The sequence below is a fragment of the Suricata suricatta genome, chromosome 9 (assembly GCF_006229205.1).
Source record: "Suricata suricatta isolate VVHF042 chromosome 9, meerkat_22Aug2017_6uvM2_HiC, whole genome shotgun sequence".
Classification (NCBI taxonomy): domain Eukaryota; kingdom Metazoa; phylum Chordata; class Mammalia; order Carnivora; family Herpestidae; genus Suricata; species Suricata suricatta.
Genome location: NC_043708.1, coordinates 38,174,074 through 38,186,355, shown reverse-complemented (window position 1 = coordinate 38,186,355; position 12,282 = coordinate 38,174,074). Strand labels below are relative to the sequence as shown.

Sequence of the window (12,282 nt, the reverse complement as noted above, 5' to 3'; positions counted from 1 at the left end):
TTTTTTAATGTAAAGTTTTCTTTTTACTTTTTGATAAAAGTGATATATGATAAAAAGAATTAAACAATTTAAAAGGATATGAAAACACACACATTACCTTCAAGCATGTTTCTTCTTTCCCACACTATCTCTCCCTCTCTTTATAGATATATATATATCTTACTCTGCCACCTTTTAAAGAAACCCATCAAATTATATTATGAAAATATTCTTTTGTAGTTTGATTTTCATTATTTATTTACTTATTTTTTTCCTTAATATTTGGTCTATTTAACTGTTTTCTTTAGTAAACTACTTCTGAAGTCAGAGGACACCATTTTTTATTATTTAATTTTTTTTTAATTTACATCTAAGTTAGCATATAGTGCAACAGCGATTTCAGAAGTAGAATCCTTAATGCCCCTTACCCATTTAGCCCATCCCCTCCAATCCCTCTAGTAACCAACCCTCTGTTTGTTCTCCATATGTAAGAGTCTCTTATGGTTTGTCCCCCTCCCTGTTTTTGTATTATTTTTGCTTCCCTTCCCTTATGTTCATCTGTTTTGTGTCTTAAAGTAGAAGACATCATTTTTTTTTTTTTAAAGTAAGCCATCACTTCCTGGCTTTTTGGCTAAGCTCAAGTGTAGTATCTGTTCTTATCAGTTTAAAAAAGCAAGCTGTACAGGCAACATAGGGCCTGAGCCTTGAGCTTACCACCCTGAGATTAAGCATTGCATGCTCTACTGGCTGAGCCAGTCAGGAGACCCAACAATATATTTTTTAAAAACTGCATGGTAACCAATTTGACAATAAACTATTTTTAAAAAAAAACAAAAAAAACCCCAAAAAACTGCATGGTAGGGGCACCTGGGTGGCTCAGTCCGTTAAACTTCTTACTTTGGCTCAGGCCATGACCTCACGGTGTGAGTGGGGGAGGGTCAGAGAGAGAGGGAGACACAATTTGAAGCAGGCTCCAGGCTCTGAGCTATCAGCACAGAGACCGACATGGGGCTCGAACCCATGAACCATGCAATCATGACCTGAGCTGAAGCCAGACACTTAACCGACTCACCCAGGTGCCCTGTGAAGTCACTGTAATTTTGAGTCTCTGGAACAGCAGACTGGCCTGTATCCTAACGATATATATGCATAATGGAATATAGTATGATAGGTGCTACTGAGGCTAAATCATTGGCTCCCCTGGTTCTCCAGCTTGCTGGGTCACCCTGCCGATCTTGGGACTTGCTAATCTCTATAATCAAGTTAGCCAATTCCTTGTAATATATCTCTTTAGTTGTGTATTATAAGGGCAAGCTTTGCTCACTACAGGGGAAGGGTGGCCTCTTCATCAAATAGTGCTGCGAAAACTGGATATCCACATGCAAAAAAAAAAAAAATGAAAGTGGACTCTTATGCAAAAATTAATCCAATGTATTCAAAACCTAAATATAAGACCCTAAACTATTAAACTCCCAAAAGAAAGGAGAAAAGCTTTATGATATTGGATGTGGCATGATTTCTTGGATATGACGCCAAAGCACAGGCTACAATAGCAAAAACAGACAAATGAGACTACATGAAACTTAAAAATTTGTGTTCATCTGAAAGTTATAGCATGGGGAACATAGTGACCAGTACTATAATAGCATTGCATGGTGACAGATGGTGGCTACACTGTGGTGAGCGCAGCATAGTGTATAGAGTTGTTGAATCACTATGTTGTTCTCCTGAAACTATGTAACATTGTGTGTCAACTATAATTTTAAAGAAAGGAAAAAACCCTTTTGTTCATCAAAAAACATAGTCAACAGAATGAAAAGGCAATCTATGGAATGGGAGAAGATATTTGCAAATCATATATCTGAAAAGAGCTTAATATCCAGGATATATAAAGAATTCCTACAATTTTAGGGAGCGCCTGGTTGGCTCAGTCAGTAGAGCGTGCAACTGTTGATCTTAGGGTGTGAGATCAAGCCCCACATTGGATGTAGATGTTACTTAAAAATAAAATCTTAAAAAAAAGAATTACTACAGTTCCATAACAAAATAGTCAAATAACCAGATTTTTAAAAGGTGCAAACAACTTGAATAAACATTTCTGCAAAGATGATGTACTATGGCAAAAAAGAATATGAAAAGATACTCATCATCACTAATCATCAGAGAAATGAAAATCAAACCCACAGTGAGATTTCAGCTTACACCTGTTGAAATGGCTACTATTAAAAAAGCAGAAAAGAAGTTTGGTAGGGATGTAGGGAAATTGGAACCCTCGTGCACTGTTGGTGGGATTCTTAAATGGTGTAGCCACTATGGAAAAAATATGGCCTTTCCTTAAAAAATTGAAGTTGGTAAATTATATGTATTTTTACTACAATTAAAAAAATTCAAAAGAAATTACACACTTTCTAAAAGTAAAAAAAAAAGGAGGATCTGGGCACTTGGGTGGTTTAATCGTTTAAGTTTCTGGTTCTTGATCTCAAGGTTGTGAGTTCAAGCCCTATGTTAGGCTCTACACGGGATATGAAGCCTCCTTAAGAAAAACAAAAATAAATAAATACATAGATTAAATAAATTTGAAAAGGGAAGGTCATCTTTGGAGCTAGCTCAGCTACTTACTTGCTATGAACATTTAGAACAATTATTTATATCCTCTGTGTTTCAGTACCCTGGTCTGCAAAACAGGGATTGGAATTATACCTACTTCACAGGGTTGTTTTAATGAATAAAGAATGCAACACATGTAAGAGCATCTAGAAGAGTATTTAATAAATAGTAAATGTTGGCTATTATTATCTCCATGTGATGGGATTATGTATAATTTTTGTGTCTTCTGTTTTGTTTTCTATAGGAAATAATCTATTTTGCAATAATAAAAAGAGTGAATTAAAAAAATAATCTTCTCATGATTACCCATCACCTTTGTAGTTCAAAACCCTTATTATAAAATCTGTATCACCCACCTAGAACATCCCTGCCATGCCAGAGTACTCTTAAAACATATTTTTAAAATGCAGTATCACCCTGCCTGTAGGGCCTTGTACAACTCTTCTGGATATGCTATGCATATCTCTTTTGTAGTACTTTTGCACAGATAGTTTGTAGGTCCATATCAATCCACGTAATTCAGTTCTTAGACATAAACACTGACCTGTCCATTTATGAGTCCCCAGTGATGTGCCTGGCACTTGGCCTATAGATGTGGGGGTTTGCTTTAAATTAAGTAAACCAATTCAACCAAGCAGAGCTTTGGGAGCTTTTCAGGGTTTCTGATGTTTCCAGAGGCTTAAAGTGGTCCTTTAGCACAGTTTTGGCATCTGGTACAGCAACATGGGCCCAAATCACAAGCCTGGTCTTATGTTTATAACAAGTGCACTGTTGTTGCCAAGATTTGGGCTTCATCAAATTGGCATTGGAAAGAGCAAATCTCCACTGAACATTGCCATATTTGTTATGGCAGTGAAAGCAAATGGCGGGCATCGCTGACTTCTGTTTACCCAGACCTCTGGGGAGTATGCATGCAAGGTCATATGATCACTGAGCATATAAAGTAATATTTAGGATATTATATCAAAGGTTGCACTTACTTATCTATCCTTTTCTTTCTAAAAATTTCCATGGCTTACAGACACATCTAACACTTTTCATGGAGAAACTTAAGAAAGACTGAAAGGAGTTATGTTAGTGTGAATTAATGAAAATTTTTGAATTATAGAAAAAAATTAAGTTTTATTATAGACCATATAAATTACTTAGAAAATATTTTCTTGTAGGCTCAATTTGGGGATCTGCTTTGATAAACAGAGAGATACTTTGTATTTAACATTTCAATAGCTACTATATTTGAGAGTGCTTCTAAGGAATTGAAAATGTTTGATAAATAGCCTTTCACCTTAGATACTTTACATAGGGACCCTGTCTTGTTCATACATTTAACTTACATGGTTAATATGCATCATTTAAAATAAAGGCAGTTTTTAGCTTAATTTATCCCTCCCTGAAAAAACACAAATTCTGTTTTAATACAGCTTCACTCTTACTGGGAGCTCAGTATTACAATCCTATCAATTTGCTACCTGATATGAAAATCTGTGTTTGTTCTTGGAAAGACAGATTCGTGTTTGTTAAGGTATTAGAGTATGACTATAATGAGTGAGACTAGAAGTAAGGGACTCTTTTGGTGCCTAGGTGGCTCAGTTGGTTGAGTGTCTGACTCTTGATGTCTGCTCAGGTCATGATCTCACGGTCCTGAGATGGAGCCCCGTGTTGGGCCTTGTGCTGAGTGGAGCCTGTTTGGAATTTTCTCTCTCCCTCTCTGCCCCCCTCCACTCACAAAATAAATTAAATAAATAAATAAGTAAAAACAAATAAATAAAACTTAAATAATAAATAAAATAAAACTCTCAAAATAAATAAATAAAACTTAAAAAAAGAATAAGGGACTCTTATTAGGTAAGATTGTATGTATTCTTTTAAAGATCATAGTAAGAATGTACTTATTAAATAAATAAAAATGAATACAAACTGGTACTAAATTCCCTAATTTCTTTTTTCAATTCATTTTATTTTTTATTTTATCTTTTTTCTTTTATAGTTTATTGTCAAGTTGGTTTCCATATAACACCCAGTGCTCCTCCCAACAAGTTCCCCCCCCACCCCATCCTCCTTCCCCTCTCCCCCACGCCCATCAGCCTTCAATTTGTTCTCAGTATTTGAGTCTCTCATGGTTTGCCTCCCTCCCTCTCCCCTACTCTTTTCCCCTCCCCCTCCCTAGCTGATCTATCCTTTCCTTGTTCCCCAAATACACACGCACGCTCACACACACACACACACCCTAGTCTGCTGCTCTTAGAAAAAGGGAACACCTTGCTCAGTTTTATTAATCTGAAATTTATCATTCATGGTCACATCTTGGTTCTTTTGTGTCTTTAAAAGCCTTCCTTAAAATGCAAATTCCTGAGGAGAGAAGGGGTGGGGGAAGCAAAATCCTAGGGGTGGGGGCTGGGCTCATCATACCTTAAACTGGTATTAACCATCCACACCAGGATTATCCCCTAAGGCACTTGGGGAGGTAGGGCAATACCTGAGAGAAGAGGAGAACCAGAGGGGAGCAAAGTAGGTGGAAGATTACAAAACCAGATTTGCCTCACTTAGTTCTACACCTCTAACTCGTCCTAGGATGTTACAGTTGTTGACTCTATCAATTATTTTATCGTTGATTTGTAGTCCTTGGCAGGCTACAGTGTAATTCCTTCTATAATTGACTTGATCTTCTTAACCTGGGGGGAGGAGGTGGCTGGGTGGGGAAGGGAATCTTTTTTTTTTTTTAACCCTTGTTCTTTTCTTATAGCTACATGGATCTCAAATATAAGGATACCCAACATACCCATTTCAATGGGAAAAAAAATAGGTTCCAGAGAGGTCAATTGATATCCCCTAAATCTAAAAGCTAATTAGAATCCAGATTTCCTGATGCCTAAATTCTACATTCCATTTATTATTCCTCATAGACTCTTTAGGCATCTGCTCAGTTCAAATACAAGTAATAGGAATACATCCACAGAGAGAATATTTTTAGGAAGTGTATCTATATATAAGTATAAATAGCTTTTCTGTACATCACTGCTATTTTGAAACATTGATCTAAAAAGCCTTAGTGACTACATTTTGTGCTAATGCCCCACTTGTCTGTCAAACTTTAGCCAACCTCTGTCTTCTAGAACCCTACCTCTATTTGGAAGTAAGTAGAAAAAACCTTGGAGCAGTAAGGAAAATACCATAAAGAACATCCACTAATGCTAGAAGTTTCGAAGAACCACTGTCAGGCCCTTACCTAAAATGTCTTGTTTGTGTGTGTGTGTGTGTGTGTGTGTGTGTGTGTGCGCGCTCGTGCGCGCTGTAAATAGGGATAATGCTTTAACCAGTTTAGTACTGAAATGTCTTTTTTTAAAAGATTTTATTATTTTTTAAGTAATCTCTGCAGCCAGTGTGGAGCTTGAACTAACATCCCCAAGATCAAGAGTCGCATACTCTACCAGCTGAGAGAGCCAGGCCCCCAGCACTGAAGTTTCTTAATCTAGAACAAGGAAAGTGATTTAAAGGAATGAATGGCAGATTCACTGTTTATTCGGCATATACATATTTTTAAGTGCCTGCTACCCTCTACTATACTAAATGCCAGAGAAATAGAGATGAAAGTGCAGAGAAGCAAATGAATAATTACAATGATAGGGTAGGTGCTACACTAAAGGAAGGTATACATCCTTGCCTAGTCACAGAATGGGCCTCACACTGTTCTGTTGATGAGGGTGAGACAGAACTTTCTGGAGTACTAGTTTCACTAGTGATTTCTAGTGGGTCTTGGAGATTGGGAAGGTGAGAAAGAACCTGGTCCCTTTGTGGAACAGTTTCATGTGGTTAGAGACATGACTAGACAAAGAGGTAGGGCCTGGGTCTTGGGGGCTTTGTATGTTAAGGGGTTTAAATGGTACTTCATAGACAATGAAGACCATTGAGGGTTCTAAACTGGAAAATGAGAGCTGAAATAAGTCTTGAATTCTGGAAGTTGCATCTAAGTATAATTGTACTGTAGCCTGGAATGAGGACCAGACACAGACACCAAATAGGAGGCAGTTATAATAATTCAATCAAGAAATGGTAAATGCTAGGACACCTTGCTGGCTCAGTTGGTGGAGTGTGCATCTTTGGATCTTGGGGTTGTGAGTTCAAATAGAGATTGCTTTGAAAAATCTTAAGGGCACCTGGGTGGCTTGGTTGGTTAAGCGATCAACTCTTGCTTTCAGCTCAGGTCATGATCTTCCTGTTTGTGAGTTCCAGCCCCACATTGGGCTCTGTGCTGACAGTGCAGAGCCTACTTGGGATTCTCTCTTTCCCTCCCTGCCCTTCCCCCCATGTGTGGTCTTTCAAAAATAAATAAATAAACTTAAAAAAATAAAATTAAAAAAAAAGTATAAATGCTTAAACTATGGCAGTAACTGTAGAAATGAAGGGGATGGAACTTATTCAAGAGACAGTAAAGGAGCAGCCATGGAGAAATGTAGTGATTTGGTGGAGGAGGTGGGAACAAAGGGAGAGAAGACTCCAAAGTGAGTCCCAGATTTTTTATTTGGCCAATGGATGAATAACTGCTATTACAAATGAGAAACACTGAGTGAGAAACAAGCTTAAGGCAAAGGTAATAGTTTATAATTTTCTTATGTAGAGTCATAGGTGACAGACATTCTGAAAATATGCTTTAGGGAACTGGATCTCCCAGACTGGAGTTCAGGGCACAGGTTCAGACTGGGACAGTCATAGCAGGAGGCTGGCAGCTTTGGCTAACAGCAGGAGGCAGAGTAGACAGAAGGCTTGGAGAGCATAAAGTTCTGGAGACATTTGAGGAAAAATTGCCATACATGCTTCAATAGCTCCTGAAGTATTTCCTGTCCAACAGCTTAGGACAACATGACGTAGTTTCCTAATTTCTTCCCTCAAAAGAATGGCCTCCTACAACGCCATTCTCCAAAGAATTGACATAGTGATATTTTAAAGTGTAAATAATGTTATATCATTTCTTGCTTCTCTGATTCAAATCCAAACTATTTTCACAGACCAATTAAATTCTACCTGTAACCTGGTACCTGCCTATTTCTCTGTCTAGATCTACTAAATGTCTCCTGTGATTGACACTGTGATCCTGACACTCTGTTCCTCCCTCAGGGCCTTGATATCTGCTGTCCCCTAAGTCTGGAATGCTATTTTTCTGGGTCTTTGAGCTGGTTCTCTCTCTTCATTCAAGCCTATTGACAGTTTACTTCCTTGAGACTTTCCTTGACCAATATAACCCATGTTCCCACCTCTACCATTCCCTATGCTCACTTTCCTCACCCTGTATATTGACTTTATAGTACTCATCGTTATTTGAATATATCTATTTATTTACTATTTTTATTGAAAGTCATGATATGCAAAGGTAGATTTCCACATTTACTATCTTTTTCTAAGTAAGCTTTGTACTCAACATGGGATTTGAACTCGCAATCCTGAGATCAAGAGTCACATGCTCCACCAACTGAGCCAACCAGCCACTCCACACTATTTCTTAAAATTTTTAGAAGATGTTTATTTTTGAGAGGGAGAGACAGACCATAAGTGGGGGAGGGACAGAGAGAGACACACACACACACAGAATCAGAAGCAGGCTCCAGGCTCTGAGCTGTCAGTACAGAGCCGTATGTGGGGCTTGAACGCATGAACCACAAGATCATGACCTGAACCAAAGCCAGACACTCAACTGACTGAGCCACCCATGTGCCTCACACTTACTATTTCCTACAGGAAACAGGAAAAGTGGGATGGAATCATATGCTGAAAGTCTAGTTTGCTAGATTCTGCAGAGCCACAAATGTTTGAAGTAGGTCAGTGACCTGTCAAATGTTTTAAAATATTTGGTTAAGATGTTACAAAATGTAATTACTCCACAATATTCTGATCCTATACTCAGTGAGACACTGTTCGCTTTAACTCATTTAACTACAGAGGAAATTACTAGACAAATGAAGTGAATGACAAGAATGTAAAAGTCTAGACATATCTGAAATTAATTTGATGGCTTGAACTAGTTTTGTAATACAATTGTACAGTTGGTCCCAATCTCCTTCATCCAGACTCCTCATTTCAGTGTGGGAGGCATATGAAATCAGAGGTCATGTACTTTTTAAAAAAACGTTTTTAATGTTTTTATTTATTATGGAGATGGTGAGAAATGGAACATGAGTAGGGGAGGGCCAGAGAGAGGGAGACCCAGAATCTGAAGCAGGCTCCAGGCTCTGTGCTGAGAGTGGGGCTTGAACCCTCAAACCATGAGATCATGACCTGAGCTGAAGTCGGACACTTTAACCAACTGAGCCACCCAGGTGCCCCATAGAGGTCATGTACTTTAACTTATCATCAAACTGTAGCAGGGCCAAGTCATCTACACAGTAGTGCGGTAGTGTCTATAACTTTATGGCAAACTGCTGGTGGACCCCACTACAGTGTAATCAGACTTTGGCTAATGGGAATGCTTTAAAGATGGATTATATCAAGCTCTTCCAGTAAGGTTGGGCATGGAAAGGTCTTTGGATCATTGAATTTAGTTCCAGTATACCTTATAGAATATGAGGGTCAGATTTTGGAACACCTAAATGAATAAGACACATTCTTTTCCTTTAAATATATTTTTTAAATGTTTATTTTTGAGACAGAGAGAGACAGAGCATGAGTGGGGAGGGGAAGGGAGAGGGAGGCACAGAATCAGAAGCAGGCTCCAGGCTCTGAGCTGTCAGCACAGAGCCTGACGCAGGGCTTGAACCCACGAACTGCGAGATCATGACCTGAGCTAAAGTTGGAGGCCTAACCAACTGAGCCACCCAGGCACCCCACATTCTTTTCCTTTAAAGAAGATGGAATCTAAGGAGTCAGCTCTGAGTTTGCAATAAAATTAAGTGAATTGCATAATTTTATATAAAGACCAACAGGGATTGTTCTAAAGTCACTCCTATTGTCCTTGTATCTGCCAGGCTCTGAAATATTTGTGTGTGTTTTTGTTTTTCTTTTTCCCTACTCTTGTCTGTTTTTCCAGGGACAAATAACTTTTTAAACACAAGGTATGTATAAATATAAAGTTTATTTAGCATAGTGTTTAGAAAAATAAGTTCACATCATTTCAGAAAACAAATAAAACACTTAATTGTCCAGGCATAAACCCCTATTACAGTACAACATACATACTTTAGATCTCTTTGGTTGGGTAATTAAGCACAGAAATGTTCTGGGACATGCTCTGTGTGCTATCACCTAACAGTGCAGTAGAGATTCTGTTACCCCACCCCACGGTATACATTCTGTATAGATTTTCTCTTTGTGTAAGGCACAGTAAAACCATATTGAGTATATAACTGGTCTCCTCTAAACATACAGTACATGCAACAAAAGAACAAAAACTGAGAACCCTGAAAGCCAAGAGTCACATGCTACATAATTTTGATTAATAAAATGTACTGTGATATTAAATTAACATGAAATGTATCAACTAGATACAAAATAACTGTTAGGCTCTATCATCTAAGTTCTAGGAAGACTTTGCAACATCTTTTGTAAAATGTAATTCTTTTCCCCACAACCTTCCTGAATTACCTATATTTTTATGATGAGATGATCTGTCAAAAACATTGTAAAAGAATGAAGAACTTCTGGCTATGTACTAATGCACACTTGCCTAACATGTAGTGGGGCAGGCTTCAACACATGCCCAATAATCCAACTTTGACATGCAAAATGCAAGGGCATATACAGGGAGGTGTAAGGTCAGTGTGCAATTTAACTACAAATTTTTATCTATGGCTATAATGTCTACTTGCCTTTCATAAAGCAAGAAAGGCACTGAAACATGTGTACAATTTAGTCTTTTCATTACTATAAATATACATGAACTATAAAACACTACAACACAGGTGTTCTTGCTTGATTGAGGAACAAATGCACCTTCTCTTTAATTGATAAAACTGGTCTTTACTAGATGTAACTAAGAGCTAAATGCCAAATTCTGGCGGACAGAGTGCATAGATAGCCTCACACCAAAAATCCCACAGCCAGCAGCAGGGGTTGGGGGTTTGCAGGGAGAGTTTTTACCCCGATTCTGATTCCTCTTTGGGGATCATTTGAGGGTCATTTGCAGCATCTTCAAGCATTGGTTTATGTAAGAGAAATTCTGCCACATGAACTCCAAGGGTTCTGAGACTGGCCCTTGGTATTGCAAAACAAAAACAAAAACAAAACACATTTGCAATTCTGTGCAAGGAGATCATGGGGTTTATCTAATTTCATTCACATATATATGGGCTATACACCAACTGGCCCTTATTTTACTGAAAGAATAGAACAATAAGTTCTTTATAGTGTGCATTGATTCTTACCTGGTATATTGTATAGCTACCTGGAGAAATTGTAGGGGTATAATTACATCAAGGTGGGAGAATGAATGGGTTTCCTAGGTAAGTCTTAAGTTTTGTGCTATCTTTCCTTTTTCTTATGGGAAAAAAAGAGGAAGAACTGTGAATAAATGAGAGGCTTATTATATTTTTGGAAGACATATGAAACTTTCCAGTTATATATAGAATATGTATAACTTTTTAAATCTTCCCATCTCCCTGATTAGATGGGTATTTTAAAATAATGAACAAAAACTCTTAATATCTGCAGCCATCAAGTGGAAAAACATCATTTTTCATGTAAACTACACTACAGAACCATTTAATTAATCTCAGTAACATGATCAGCACACACCTAAAGAAAAAGCAAGCTGTATAAGTAGTGATGGAGTGGAAGAGAACTCGAAAACACCTGACTGTAAAAAAAAAAAAAAAAAAAAGAAAAAGACAAATAATTGTAGTTTCAGCAGTTTAAGAACATTCACTAATTCCATAAAGAAGATGGGATCTGAGTTCTTTAACCAAACGGTAGGAGGAAGTCTTGAGAGGGCTCTTCATCTATGCCTGCAAGTTCCATTTGCAATAACAACAAAGGGTAAGTCCTCTACGGCCCTTATGCAACATGCTCGGCAGATGGGCACGCAGAGATCAAGAGTACACTCTTCGTTCTGATCTTGAAGACAGCAAGCTTGGTAATATCTTTTATGCTCAACTTTAAGTCATCTCTGAAGAGATCATTTTCTCACATTTCTTGCTCTGCACACACCAGAGACATTACTCACTACATAAATGTATTTGGATTCTTCCATCTTGTATTCAGTCCCAATAAAACCTATAACCACAGCTCACAACATTATCAAGCAAGCTTCTTAAAGAAACCCCAAAAGACTGACTGTTGAACAAGACACAATAATATAGTGCAAATAACAGTTGTATGTCATAAAGTAACAACTGATTCAAAACACTTAAAACCAAGTCATCAGGACAGGGTTTGCTCAAGAGAACTTACGTATTCTTCCTTTAGTTTAAAATGCTTTTTATAGTCTACAGAATTCATTTTACATGGTAATCTATGATTGATTGGTATTTTCATTGTAATGAAAAGCATCAACAATAATTAGCCGTTCATCAGTTTACATCATAAACATATGTAATCACGTAAGTGAGACTTAAGTTCTTCAGATTTAAAGCAATTCTGTGGTGAAAATAACCCTGTTAGATAGAAAGAGCCATCAGTGCTTCTGTTGACACTTCTGTACCTTAGTAAGAATAATAAAAAGGCCACAAGGTAAAAAGGCACATAGAATTCTCTAGAAAAATTATTTAAATGAAT

General features: G+C 37.6%; 1 pseudogene; it reads left to right on the top strand.

Annotated features, from left to right (window-relative positions):
- The first annotated feature begins 590 nt into the window (after positions 1 to 590).
- Positions 591 to 749, top strand: LOC115303047 (annotated as a pseudogene).
- The last annotated feature ends 11,533 nt before the right edge of the window (positions 750 to 12,282 follow it).